At 35.2% G+C, this 15,965-nt stretch overlaps 1 non-coding gene across 1 annotated transcript; it reads right to left on the reverse strand.

The window, feature by feature from the left end:
• Window positions 1-9,407: 9,407 nt before the first annotated feature.
• LOC114167991 lies at window positions 9,408-9,514 on the reverse strand. The gene has a single exon (XR_003600590.1). It is a non-coding gene; the product is annotated as a small nucleolar RNA R71 (small nucleolar RNA).
• Between the last annotated feature and the right edge of the window lie 6,451 nt (window positions 9,515-15,965).

The raw sequence follows: 15,965 nt of genomic DNA on the forward strand, positions 1-15,965 counted from the left end.
CGAAATATATTGCAAAAATTAAATCTTTCACGAAGAACAATCAACACAAAGTAGAAAAAATAGTAGAGTAAGAAGCAGAAAGAAAAAAAGATCCTCGAAGAAAAAAAATAAAATTAAGAAATAGAAGAAAAAATTACATACACCAACCAAAACTTCTGTCTTCAACAACAACAAATAGGAAAAAAGAACTTAAGTTGGTATGAGAAAGAAGAAGGATTAAAGAAGAAGAAGAAGAAGGAAAACAGAAGAAGAAAAAAGAAAATGACCTCGACGAAGTTGATTGCTTTGGAGAAGAAAGATCCTGCTGTCAGCCAACATCAATCAGCAATTAAAGCATTTCAGCGACAAAACACCACTACACCAAAAAGACAAATATAACCTCAATTTTAGACATGTGTCAATTAAATAGAAGGTCTATTTCAGTAATTTACCTACACTAAGAATTTCATAGATATACAGTAGATTTTTAATTATTATTTAAATTAAATAGTCATTTACCTTCTATAATATTACTTATTACAGAGAGGTCGATTAATAAAAGAGATGTACTATACATTTAATAGCACAATTATTATAAATAATAATAAAATGAATAGTTATATACTATATTAAAATGAATTGTATATGTTTTTCTTATCGTTATAGTTAATCGTATGTATCTTGTGCAATATGATCCCATAAGCAATATATGATAAGTTGATTTTTTTTTTAAATCCTATTGCGATTTCATTATAAACAATAATAATAGACCTTTTGTTTTACTTTGTTGTATTATGAAACTTCCAAAGTAAAATTGATCTAAATCAGGAGCAATTTCTTATAGGATGAATATTATTTTATCACATTGTTAACTTTGTCAAGTAAGCATGAACACCTAATTCATATTAGTGAAAAGATGAATCACATCTCATCTTTAAGTTTCTTATGAATTTGATAAATAACTGTAGTAAAAAATAGTCTTGATTATTATCATTCTCAGAATCACCTGTAATCATAAATGCTCAATCTGTAGTAGTGAGATTAGTACACCAACCCTAAACCCTAAACCCTAAACCCTAAACCCTAAACCCTAAATTACGTACACCAACCAAAACTTCTGTCTTCAACAACAACAAATAGGAAAAAAAGAACTTAAGTTGGTATGAGAAAGAAGAAGGATTAAAGAAGAAGAAGAAGAAGGAAAACAGAAGAAGAAAAAAGAAAATGACCTCGACGAAGTTGATTGCTTTGGAGAAGAAAGATCCTGCTGTCAGCCAACATCAATCAGCAATTAAAGCATTTCAGCGACAAAACACCACTACACCAAAAAGACAAATATAACCTCAATTTTAGACATGTGTCAATTAAATAGAAGGTCTATTTCAGTAATTTACCTACACTAAGAATTTCATAGATATATAGTAGATTGCCAACTCTTTATTTATTTAAAGGTTTAATTAATTATTTCATTTGTGCAAACTTTCACTTTTAAATTCTGAACTTATAATTATTCCATTAAGTTTTAACATATGTTAATTTAAGTTTTTTAGTTCATTCCGAAAATATTAAAAAAATTAAAATGATAAGTTAAGACATAAAAAATTAGAAATAGAAATTAAATATATATTTTTTATTTATAAAATATAATTGTATTTTCATTTTTAAAAGATCTTTATTTGAATTTTTATTTTTAATAACAAAATTTAATAAAATATTATTTTCTTCTAAATATCATTACCAAAGTTTTACATTCTAATTAAGTTGACATTCAAGATTCATTATTCATTTTTCTATAAAGTGAAAGATATTATTAAAAAGACAAATAAAAGAAAGAAAAAATATATTCAAGGAAAGACCAAACTAAAATCTATAGTATATCAAAAAATTTAAATTCTCGTAGCTTAAATCAATTTCTAAAGGATTCTTAACTAATACAAGAGGGCATTGTTTCTAACTAACAAAAACCTTATCTAGATTAGTCTCACTTTATCAACACATATGTTTCCATATCTTTATATATTTTTCTATATTTGTGAAGCATTAAAATTTAATATAGTGCAAATGGTTAAATAGAAGTTCCATCTATCCCTCAAAGCCTAATGAACAATTGAAGGCTCCTTAAAAGCTTCAACTACCAATAGACCTGACAAATTGGCCCATTTCTCATGGTTTGGCCTTGCCCCATATAGGTTGGGGCTAGAAAAGCCCACAGGCCCAAAAAGCCCCTCATTGAAAAAGTTCACAAAGCCAAAAAGCCCACAAAATCCCTGTGGTTTAGGACTAGCCCATGGGCCTTTTTTTTAGAAAAAAAAAATTCATCATGAATACAAGAAAAAATGGATATAACTGAATAAATTTAGGATATACAAAATAATTCAAGCACAAAACTACCTTTGCTGAAAAAACAAGTATGTTATCGATTGTAGATTGTAGAAAACCAATAATCTGCTATAGGGCAAATAGTAGTTGAAATATAAAAATGTAAGTTTGTGCAAACATAAATTAAATGCATAGCATTGTCATAATATTAACTAAAGTTTAAAATTTTAAGTAGTCAACACTGCATAGCAGCACATAACAGCCAACTCCAAAAAATTCTAAAGTAGGATACCAGGATGTAAGATGATCACTATTGCAAAGTCTAAAAATAATGTGCATAATTTATATCATACACATAAATACTAAAAATAGAAAATATCGAAAACATGGTTATAATCAATAAATCCATTATCGTTGTCACCAACATTCAAATCCAATACTAATTAAAGACTCGCTTTAGCCTATTTGTTCAAATGGGAGAAGAGTCAACCTAATAAAGCAAAAAAGAGTGTCGTAAAGACAGAAAAAAGAAATATTAAAACCCCAAAAAAGGGGTAAAGTTTGGTTTCCAATGCTGCTTCAAAATCACAGGCACTAAAGCACACGACCTTTGTCATTTGCAGTGAAATAGCAGCTGCATTCCACTTCTTCGAACCTTAAACGCTACACCCTTTTGCATCAACTAGAAGTCAAATTCGATACTGCTATTTCCTATTTGCTATAGTAGCAGTGTGTTTGCCAACATAGGATCAATTGGTTGGTGACTCCAGAGATGACAAGAGGATATAGGACACTTGCCACAATCACAACACCCGTAGTGGACGAAGTTGTGATCAAAGTTATGAAGAATTCCACAATGCCATATAACAACTATTTAATGACACTCTCCAGAAGCTGCTTGTAGGCATATATCAAAGAATTAAACACCAAATATATTGAGATAATGGATTAAGTGTATAACAGAACCTGAAGAAGTGTCATTATTGATGACTTTCAACATCTTCAAGTTTAGATTCATCAATGATTCCCTCATGGCCAAAACTATCTTCAACAACTTCATCTATTACAACCAATTGAAATAGAATCAAACAACTAGTCTAGAGTTAATATTTAATGTAAAGTAATTTTAAAAATAATAACATATAAACTTACCGCTAGGATTTTCAGAAAATCCATACAACCAATTTTGAGTATAAATCAACATTTGCACATGCTTAAGAGGAATAGAGCTTCTATATTTTGAAAGAACACGCCCACCTTTACTAAAGGTCGACTTTGATGCCACTGTAGTAATGGGAATACTAAGCACATCTGGAGCCATTATAGATAGTATAGGAAATTTTTTCTCATTAGTCTTCCAATATTTGAGTACATCAAAATCTTCATTGTCTTCATCATCATCATCTATTGTTGGTTCATCTAAATAAACATCTATCTCGTTCTTGCCAACAATAGATTTTGCTTCATTATGATACATTTTAAAATCCTACAATGAACACATATTAAAAAGAACAAAAAAATATAAAACAATGAAAACTACGTATAAAATGCTTACAGAAATAATCATTGATCTCTTCAACTTTTCCTTCGATATTGGATTGATACACTGAGATGGATTCAGTTGATGATTGGGAAAGAGAAACACCAAGGATAGACAAGTTCTTTACATATTCTTTAAACAACCTCTTGAACTTCTCTAACAATTTCTTTGTTTTCTCTTCATAGGTCAGAATGTCCAACTTTTTATAACAATACATTATAAAATCAACCTTTAGTCGTGGGTCAAGAATAGCTCCAAAAGCTAACCCAACACTATACTCCTTCCAATACTTTTGAAATTTCTCGTTCATATTCATAGCCATTTGCTTTAAAGTGACATCGTCATTTAACAAATTCTCTTCAATAGTAAACTGAATTTTCCAAATTTGCATAAAATGCAAGTTTGAAGTGGGATAAGATGAACCAGACATCATGTTTGTAATCTCATTAAATGGTTCTAAAAATTAACACATTTTCTCTCCCTTATCCCATTCTTCAAAAGATGGACAAATTTTATAATTCCTATCAACCACTTTGAGAATTTCAAAAGCTTTCCTATACTTGATTGCACTCGCAAGAATCAAATAATTCGAATTCCATCTTGTAATCCCATCTAATCTCAAACCAATGCTTATATTTATGCCAAGGTCACTAACACATTCTTTGAATTTGAGAGTTCTTCCATCTAATGATTTAACATACTTAACACTTTCTCAATTACTATGAAGTGCTTTTTCAACCACCTTTAAACCATCTTAAACTATCAAATTAAGGGTGTGAGCACAACATCGTACATGGAAAAACTCACCATCACATAATAAGTTTCTATGAACACGAAGATGGCTTTTTAAAATGTCTTGTAAGATATTATTAGTAGAAGCATTGTCCAAGGTAAGTGAGAAAATTTTCTTATCAATGCCCCATTGCTTAAGCCAATCAAAACAACACTTTTCAATTCAACACCCGTGTGTGGTGGTTTCATTCGAAAAAAGTTAAGAATCTTGCTTGTCAATTTCCAATTTTCATTGACAAAGTGTGCAATTAGGCAAATATATCCTTCAGAAGTAATTGCAGTCCAAACATTAGATGTTAAACAAATTCTATTAGGAATCCTAGACATCATTTGCTTAACTTTTTCCATCTCTTTAATGTATTCCTTTTCTACATCTAAAACAGCAATGTTCCTACATTTCATGTCAACATTAGAATTAATATATTTTATCCACTCTCTAATTCCTTCATATTCAACAAAATTATAGGGAAAATTGTGTTTAATGATGGCTCTCGCAAGTAACTTACGATGAATCTTTTGATTTATCTTTCTTGTACCAAACTTTCCTTCTTGATTCAAATCCACATCTAAGTTTGCAATACTTCTACATGCATTGACATGCCGACTTAAATGTGAAGTCCCATAATTGTTTTTAGTAATGGGGTGTTTGCCAACTTTATAGTTATGACCACAATACTTACACACAACCTTTTCAATGCCATCCTTGTCTTTCCCTAATTTTGTGAAAAAATTCCAAACATTTGAGACTTCTTTTTTATTTGTGGCAACACTTTCAGATGGACCAGGAGTTTCAGATGCAAGATCATCAGCCAAAATCAAAGGATTACTCTTAGAGTGGTCCATATTTAAAAGTTGTTGCACACAACTGCATAAAGAATGATATTTTTTTCATTATTTAAAACTAAGAAGTGAGAATACTAGAGAACAATAGAGAAAAAGAGAGATAAATAAACATTTTCTAACGCTAATTAGTCTAATTATGCAGCTAACCTACTGCACATTAATTAATGCACATTAATTAAGAGATTCATGTGTCCTTTGAAGGCAAGTACATGAGGGAGAAACTATACATGCAAGTAGCCCATAGGATAACTGCATTATGTCGTAAAAAGCTAATAGTCCAAAATCCAAACTGAACAACTATCTAATCTGCATTGTACCAATGCTGGGTCTAGTGCTTGTTTCTTTTTAATCATTTTCTTCCTTTTCCCACCATCAAATTATCTATATTTTCTCAATCTTTCTAACTCCCTATGGTATATCCAATGATTAAGGAGTTTATGAGATGCTTTTATGTACTTTTTTTTCTGTATGGTATATGACCAACGATATCTAATTTATTATATTAGAAAATTAATTTAAAACTACCAACTTATAAATTATTTGAATATGTATTTAATCATTATCACATATGTTAGGATTTTAAAATACATTTTTTACTTTTTATTTTATTGCTTTATAAATTTAAAACTTTTAGTAATCCTTTTCAAATTCATTGTAAATTGATATTAATTTTTCTTTTAATAAATACGTATTTAATTATATATTAATTGTTAATAATATTGAAACAAAACAGAACAAAATCAAAATTATTATTGTTTTTCTATTCTTTTTTTGTAGTTTTCATCTATTCACCTTCTTTAAACATTTTTCTTCTTATTTTGATAATTTACACTCATGCGTCCTTTTTTTTTAATGTTGTATATATAGAGACTGTGTTTTATAGTCCATTATTCAGTGTGTTGGGTTTGTTTGGTTTATGTTACAAGATCATTGAGGAGTTGTATATGGGGTGTTAATTTTTGTTAGAGAAATTTAGATAGATTAAAGTGTGGAAATAAGCTCTTTGAAAAATTTATATAGTGAAAGACATTTGGAGAAAAATAAGAGAAAAGTTACACTAATTTGGGATTAAAAAAACTAGAAAATTGGCACAAAACAGGGGAAAGTTCAAAAAAGAAGGTGAAACAATTGTGCACACACTTGCTAATGTAGCAGAATAAAAATCCACTAGAAACAAACCCCAATCAGGATATAATAGATTATTGGTGAGTGCACACGAAGTAATCAATTACATCACTTTGTTTCCTTTCTTTCCAAAAGGTGCTCCTTGCATTGTCCAACATACCAGATTATGATGAATTGGGGACACTAAATGGTGAAATCTTAACAAATATATGGTTAAGGGTATTATGCTGAGATAATATTACCCATAAAATTCAACAGAATATAGGGGTAAATACATGATATTAAGCTAATTTTTCCATCTTAATACACTTAAGGAGTGCATTCATTGTGTACTCTTAACAAATAATGTAGAATATGGAAATGAAGAAAGAAAAGTTGGGGTTGGGATAGTGAGAGAGGCAATGGTTTAATGCATTCGGGTCCAGGTGATGAGTCATTATTTTCCTGCATTCCACTAGCCTTTGTGTACTAATTTGATAGTTGTTCAGTGCTTAATTGTTTATCTTTAGTGTGTTTTCATATGTTGAGCTTTATTGGGCCACTGTTCCGAATTTAGGTTAATTTCACATTATTTGGCCTAATTTTCATTTTTAATTATTTTTAGGTATTATGTGGAGCAAATTTTTGAGCTTGGACATTTATCTTAAGGTCAAGAGAAGGTTGCCACGTGATTTCCACATCATTGCCACGTCTGCGCTATGTCAGTCAGGCCATCCACGTCATTGGGCCAACATTTTCAACCCAGAGTGGCATTTTTGTAATTCTAAGTGACAAAATGACATTTTTGTAATTATGTGAATCTGTGGTGATGTGACCACGTATAGGAAGGTTGAGTTTTCGTTTTCCAGCCACCACCATCTTTTCCACTCTTCATTTTTAGGTTTTTGAAGCTTTGAAGGTGACCCATGGAGGCACATGCTTATTTTTCGCGTTTTCCACTCATTTTTGACATTTTATGAGTCATGGACAACACCCATTGTTTGTATTCACGTTTTCTGCACCTTAGGTAACATTTATAATGAAGCATTTACGTTTTTCGGTGTTGTTTTCGTTCTTCCGCTGTTTCTCCTTGCTCATTTTCATTTGCTGCACCAATTTGAACTCATTTGAATGGTTGAATCTCAATTTCTGTTGAACCCTAACTCGAATTCTATGGGCAACTAATTTTCGAATGCATTGATTCCTTGGAAAGGATGAAATGAGACCTTGAGATTAATGTTTTGTTTGGTGAGTTTTGTTATTTCTTCGTTGTGGATTTACGTTTGCGTTTTAATTGAAGAACCCAATCTGGTTTTACTTAATTTTCAGAGTGGGAAACTCGTTTTAGTTGATTTTCATGCTTAATGAACATTGACAAATTCATGAACGCTTGCATTGCTTAATTGCATGTTGAATTTGTGGTTAACTTCTGCTATCAAATTTGGTGCCGTTGCCGAGGACCAATAGTTATGTTCTAAGTAAAATTTTCAGTGTGTTTATGTTCAGTGTTTTGATGTGTGTGTGTAGTTCAAGTGTGGTTGAGTTGGTTTATGTTCATTATGATAATGTTTTTGTGTGTTTTGTGTAGTGTGCATGTTGTCTGTGTAGTAGAGTGAATAGTGTCGTGGCGCATGAATAATGTTAATTCTAGAGTTGTGAATAGTGTTGAATAGTGTCCGATTCTGGCATTTAACTTGTGGATTTTTGTTCTAGTAGCTGTGGTGCTTGTTTTGACTTGAAATTTTTTCTCCCCACTTCTAAGACCTTGAACTTAATGGGAAAAAATGGTTGGAGCAGTTGTTATGGTTTGAGTTGAGAGATTCAAAAAATTTTGGACTAATTTTTAGTCAAACTTAAGAGGACCATAACTTTTGCTCTGGTTATCAGAATCAACATTATTTTATATGCATTTGGGGTGGAATTTAATTTCCTACCTTATTAAGGCCAGCCTAGCCAATTATCAAAGTCAGATTCTCCAAAAAATTCTGTTTTCTATCTTTCATCAATGTTTTTTGTGATTTTTCTTCATTTTTTCCACTTTTGAAAAAATTTTAAAAATACTTGCACTTTGAGTTTTGAGCTTATTTTTTTTTTGTGGTACTATTTGAGCACTTAAAGGACAATCCTACCAATTTTCAAGTCATTTGGAGTTCGTTTGAGTATACTTGTAGTTTTACCCTTTGTTATGCCAATACCACTAGAATTAATGTATTTTGGTGCATGACTAGGGGGAACCCAAGTGAATTACGACCCATTGACCCTGAGATTGATAGGACCTTCCACAGAGGACATAGGAATCTTAGGAATCCATCTTTGCATGCTGATTATTCTGTGACTTTTCCTGATTCTTCTGATTCTCCTCATACTTCTAACACTCCTCATTCTGTGCATTCTTTGCATTCTGAGCATACTGTTTATTTTGATCATTCTGATTTTCATACTGATAATATGGCTCAACCTCCTCCACCTCATGAGAGGATAATGAGTGAGCTCACTACACCAGAGTTCACTTATGATAGCTTATGCATTCAATATCCTGAGGAGGAAGTTCCATATGTGTTAAAAACTGGATTAATACACTTGTTGCCAAAGTTTCATGGCCTTGCAGGTGAGGACTCATGCAAACACTTGAAGCAGTTTCATGTCGTGTGTTCCACCATGAATCATGTAGATGTCCAAGAAGACCATGTCTACTTAAAGGCCTCTCCTCATTCCTTGGAGGGCATTGCAAAAAGACTGGTTGTACTACCTTGCACCCAGGTCCATCATAAGCAGGGATGACTTGAAGAGATTATTCCTGGCCAAATTCTTCCCTGTTTCCAGGACAACAATCATAAGGAAGGAAATTTCTAGCATCAAGCAACAATTTGGGGAGAGCCTCTATGAGTACTGAGATAGGTTCAAGAATCTTTGTTCAAGTTGCCCCCACCATCAAATCTCTGAACATCTCCTTCTACAATATTTTTATGAAGGCCTGCACCACATAGATAGAAACATGATTGATGCCGCAAGTGGTGGCGCTTTTGGTAACATGACCCCAATTGCAACAAGGCAACTAATCGAGAACATGGCTTCCAATTCTCAGCAATTTGGCACAAAGAGTGATGCCATAGTTGTTAGAGGGGTTCATGATGTAGAGGCAGCCGAATACACCAAGAAGTTGGAGAGTAAGATTGATGCTCTTACCACACTAGTCAACCAACTTACTTCCAATCAAAGAGCTCCAACTGCAAGAGTTTGTGGCCTTTGTACATCCGTTGATCATTTCACAAACTCATGCCCAACATTGCAACAATAGGACGCTTCTTCTTCTACACTAGTGGATACTCCTCAGGCGTATGCAGCTAATATTTTCAACAACAATAGGCCCCAACACCAGCAACAAAACCATGATTATTCAACAAATAGATACAATCCAGGATGGACGAATCACCCTACTCCGAGATGGGGAAACCAGCGCAACCAATAACAGCAAAACCAAAAGTTTCAAAACGTGCAACCACCTTCTCAACAAAGAGTTGCACCTACATAAGCTGCTCTTGTTCCACCTGTATCCACACCAGCTCCAACTCCTGCTGCACCTGCACCTTCCTCTTCTACTTCATTGGAAGAGTTGGTCAGAATGATGACACTTCAGAATATGTAATTCCAGTAGGAGACTAGAGCCTCAATTCAGACTTTGACAAATCAAATGGGGCAAATGGCTACACAACTTAATCAAGCACAAGCTCAAAATTATGATAAATTGTCATCACAAATGGTGGATAATCTGAAAAATATGAGTGCCAAGTTCCCACTCTTGAGCCTACATCGCAAAAGGAAGTTGACCTTGCTGCTACACATTAGAGAAAGCATGATGATGCTCATGTAGCCCATCCTTCCACATCTATTGTACCTTCCCCCGATATACCTTCTACCTCTACTGCACCTTCCATACCTCTTCCCTTCCCTTTGAGAGTTATTCCAAGCAAGAAGATGGAAGAGGTTGACATGGAGATCCTAGAAACATTCAGGAAGGTGGAGGTGAACATACCACTTTTGGACGCCATCAAACAGATTCCCAGATATGCTAAGTTCTTGAAGGAGTTGTGCACGCACAAAAGGAGGCTGAAGGGCAAGGAGAGGATCAGCATAGGGATAAACGTATCTGCACTGACAGGTAAATCTGTTCCTCAAATCCCTGAAAAGTGTAAAGATCCAAGTACATTCTGTGTTCGCTACATTATTGGTAATAATAAGTTTGAGAATGCTAAGCTTGATCTGGGTGCTTCGATTAATGTCATGTCTCTGTCTATTTTCAATTCTCTGTCTCTTGAACCATTGTAACCGACGTGTGTGGTAATTCAATTGGCAAATAGAAATATTGCCCACCTTGCTAGTTTCATTGAGGATGTCTTGGTTCGGGTTAGTGAACTGATTTTCCTATTGATTTTTACATTCTTGATATGGAAGAGGGATTTTCCCGTGGATCTGCCCCACTAATTTTGGGGAGACCATTTTTAAAGATAGCCCGAACCAAGATTGATGTCCATGCTGGCACTTTATCCATGGAGTTTGATGACATTATCGTGCGTTTTAATATTTTGGATGCCATGAAACATCCGTCTGAAGATCACTTTATTTTTCACGTTGATATCATTGATCATGCTATTGATAGACATAATTCTGATTTCCACTCTTTGCATGCATTAAAATATTCATCTGTGTCTAAGTTATCTGAGTTTGCATGCATTGATGTTCTTTATTCTAATTCTGATACTTAATATGATTTGGATAATGTTGAATCTGCTGAGTTTGACTCTCTGATGTTGTACCTATTGACTTTGATGGTATACAATTAGATTGCACTAACCATGTTGTAGGAAGTACATATGCATCTGATTGTTATGTTGAGGTACAGGCTGTGGAACCCATTTCTCCCCCCCTTTAGTTGATATTCAGCTAGCATCCAACACTCAAGAGTTGAAACCTCTGCCAGACAACCTCAAGTATGTCTACTTAGAGGAGGAGGACAAACTGCCCGTCATCATTTCCACCTCCCTCACTACTGAACAAGAGCAGAGGTTGTTGCATGTTCTTCAAAAGCACAAGAAGGTGATTGGATGGACATTGGCTGACATTCCTGGTATTAGCCCATGAACATGCATGCATAAGATATTATTGGAAGATGGAGCAAAGCCATTGAGACAGCCACAAAGGCGACTCAACCTTGTCATATCAGATGTTGTCAAGAAGGAGGTGACCAAACGTCTACAAGCTAGGATCATCTACCTCATTTCAAACAGTCAGTGGGTCAGCCCCATCCATGTTGTTCCTAAAAAGACGGGCCTCACTGTAGTCAAGAATGAAAAAGAAGAGTTGATTCCAACAAGGGTGCAAAACAGTTGGAGAGTTTGCATTGACTACAAAAGGCTAAATCAAGAAACCAGGAAAGACCACTTCCCCTTGCCTTTTACTGATCAAATGCTTAAGCGTTTGGCAGGTAAGTCTCATTGTTGCTTTCTTGATGGTTTTTCTGGTTACTTTCAAATTCATATTGCACTTGAGGACCAAGAGAAAACCACATTCACTTGCCCCTTTGGCACTTTTGCCTATAGGAGGATGCCGTTTGGCCTATGCAATGCCCCTAGCACATTCCAGCAGTGCATGCTTAGCATTTTCAGTGATTTTCTTGAAACTTGCATAGAGGTGTTTATGGACGATTTTACTGTGTATGGCTCCTCTTTTGATGCATGTTTAGACAATCTGGATAAAGTTTTGAATAGGTGCATCCAATCTAACCTTGTTCTCAATTTTGAAAAATTCCATTTCATGGTAGAACAAGGCATAGTTTTGGGGCACATCATTTTGAGTAAGGGCATTGAAGTTGCCCTGCCAAGATTTCAATTATTTCACAATTGCCTTACCCTTCTTTTGTTCGAGAGGTTCGTTCTTTTCTTAGCCATGCAGGGTTTTACAAGCGCTTCATCCAGGACTTTAGTAAGAAGGCCCTTCCATTGTCCAACTTGCTGTAAAAAGATGTTGAGTTCATCTTTAGTGAGAAATGCATAGACGCTTTCGATTGCCTCAAGAAGGCCTTGACCACCACTCTGATCATTCAGGCGCCCGATGGGACAGTCCCGTTCGAGCTGATGTTCGATGCATCCAATTATGCATTGGGGGCTATACTGGCTTAAAGGATTGGCAAACAATTGAGGGTAATCTACTGTGCCTCTAGGACATTGGATGTTGCTTAAGCAAACTACACCACAACAGAGAAAGAGCTTCTTACGGTTGTTTTTGCATTTGAAAAGTTTAGATCTTATTTGCTTAGTTCTCCTGTTGTTGTGTTTACTGACCATGTAGTTCTTAAGTACCTGATGAAGAAGGCATAATCCAAGCCTTGGCTGATTAGATGGATGCTCTACCTCAAAGAATTTGATTTGGAGATCCGTGATAGGAGTAGAGCACAAAACTTGGTTGAAAGACGGGCCTCACTCTTAGACCTCTACTAATGATGCTTCACCGATCCGGGATGATTTTCCTGATGAGAGTTTGTTGACACTTTCTTCTTTTCCCTCACCTTAGTTTGATAATATTGTGAATTGTCTTGTTGCTTCTATTTTTCCTCCCCTAGCATCCAGAGCTCAATGTGATAAACTCAAGAGCGATGCTAGGTATTATATTTGGGATGACCCCTATTTGTTGAAAATGTGCAGTGATCAGGTCACCAGGAGATGCATTCCGGACCACGAGATTGACTCGATCCTTCAATTCTGTCATTCATCTACACCTGGTGGTCATCTTGGCACACAGAGGACAACTCGTAAGGAGCTGGATTGTGGATTTTATTGGCCCACCATCTTCAAGGATGTGTGGAGGATTTGCAACACATGTGAGCAATGCCAGAGAGCGGGATGAGCCATTTCTTGGAGACAATAGATGCCTCAACAACCCATGTTGTTCTGCGAGGTCTTCGATGTCTAAAGTATAGATTTCGTGGGCCCTTTCCCTATTTCTTTTGGTTTCACTTACATCTTACTTGTTGTTGATTATGTCTCAAAGTGGGTGGAAGTTAAAGCCACCAGGACTAATGATGCTTGAGTTGTTATAGACTTGGTCAGGTCTCACATATTCTGCAGGTTTGGAATTCCTAGAGCTATCGTTAGTGAACAAGGCACCCATTTCTGCAATAGGTCCATGGGGGCTTTACTTCGGAAGTATGGGGTTGTGCATAAGATTTCTACACCATATCACCCCCAGACTAACGGGCAAGTCGAGATCCCAAACAAGGAGATTAAGCGGATCTTGGAGAAGATTGTGCAGCTCAATAGGAAGGATTGGAGCAACATACTAGAGGATGGTCTCTGTGTTCACATGACTGCTTACAAGGCACCAATAGGGATGTCTCCCTATCGGGTCATCTTTGGTAAGCCATGCCACCTACTAGTGGAGATAGAGCACCGAGCCTACTGGGCTGTCAAATCATGCAACTTCTCACTTGATCAAGCTGAGAAGGAAAGAAAGTTGCAGCTAAATGAGTTAGAAGAGATCTGTCTAGAAGCATATCAGAACTCTCTGTTCTATAAAGAGAAAACCAAGAGATTCCATGATAGCTCCATAGCGAGAAAAAAGTTCGTTGTTGGTCAGCAAGTGTTATTGTACAACTCTAGACTTGGACTCATGGGTAGTAAGTTGTGGTCAAAGTGGATTGGTCCTTTTGTGGTGACTAATGTTTATCCTTATGGTGCAGTTGAGATCAAGAGCCAATCCACCGATAAGAGCTTCAAAGTGAATGGGCATCGTCTGAAGCCATTCCTCAATAACCCTACCTTGATGGATACTGTTGTAGGGGAGACTTCCTTGCTTGAGCCCACTTCTGTTTCACCATGATTCAGGGAGTTTTCTTTCTCTTTCCTTACTTTTATTGCACTTGTCCAGGTCTATCTATTGATGTTTGATTGTTTGATATTGTGCTTGAGTCAGATTGAGACAATGTGTACTTTAAGTATGTGGGGAGTCAATTGTTTGTTTCATTTTTTTTTGTTTTGATTTGTCTTTCTTATTTTCTGTTTGGGACACTCACTTCACTTTTGGAGGATGAGATGTTAGTTATTATGTGGACTGATATCTTTGCTTTCTCCTTGCATGTCAAATTGCTTTTGAATTGTTTTACCCTATGTGAGGATTTAAGCCACTTTCTGTTCTTTGTTGTGTGATATATGCCTCTTGAATGCTTGCACAGTGGCCTTGGCTTGACTCTTTCTGATGCTTTTCTGATTCACATGCATGTTGGGATATGATTTAGGCAATTTTGTTCTGTGAGTTTATAGCCAGATGACCCTACCTTGAACGATTTCCTTTGATAACCCCTTTTTTTATCCTACGTACCCTTTTTCATTAATTTATAGCTCATTACAAGCCCTTAGCCTGAAAAATCATGATTCTTCATAACTTAGGAAATTTTGGAGCTTTGGAATTATTTTGGGAATGGGTGCTCAATTAAGTGTGGTCGCACACAACAAGTGTGGTTGTGCGCACACTTGTTATTGGTTATTGGAATTTCTCATTTGTATACCCAGGTGGGATTTCAAAAATTGTTGTTTCTTTGCATGTTCTTTGTATAAAACAGAGAGAGAAAACAAAGAGAAAATAAAAGGAAACAAAGAAAAGAAATAAAAGGAGTTTGGATTTGAGCATTGTCTGAGAACCGAATTTGGAAGTGTTAGCGTTTGGGATTACTTTCATGCTTGATTGTGACTTATTCCCCATTGCTCCTATGTTTCCTTTATTGCTCAGCTACTTATCCATATGTTCCAAACCTTGTCCTTGGCCCCATTACAACCTTGAAAACTCCTTTTGATCTTGACCTGCATGTGCTTTGGTTTTGTTGTTGGTTTCTATAGGCTTGCCAAGTCTGTTTGATGTTTGTTTATCAGGGGTGCTTTGAGAGTAAACAATAGCCTAGAGATTTGAGGGATATAGTGCATATTTTGTGAGGTTATGTTGCTTTTAATTCTCTCTTTGAGTTGAACTGAGTACTTGACATGTTTTGAATTGCTTGGATGATGTTCATGGATATCTTATAGCTTTGACTCTCTGTGTTGGATATGTTTCTATTCGTCCGTTTCGAGTTTGTTTGCCTTGTGTCTCTTATTTATCTCTCTTGTTATGTATGTGATGTCCTTACTTTGCTTTACTTTTCAATTTTGCCCAGGAGTGCAAAAGGGTAAGTGTGGTTGATTTTGATGAGTTATTATTTTCCTCCATTCTACTAGCCTTTGTGTACTCATTTGATAGTTGTTCAGTGCTTAATTGTTTATCTTTAGTGTGTTTTCATCTGTTGGGCTTTATTGGGCCATTGTTCCGAATTTGGGTTAATTTCATATTATTTGGCCTAATTTTCATT

This window comes from Vigna unguiculata, chromosome 10 (genome assembly GCF_004118075.2).
Source record: "Vigna unguiculata cultivar IT97K-499-35 chromosome 10, ASM411807v1, whole genome shotgun sequence".
Lineage (NCBI taxonomy): Eukaryota > Viridiplantae > Streptophyta > Magnoliopsida > Fabales > Fabaceae > Vigna > Vigna unguiculata.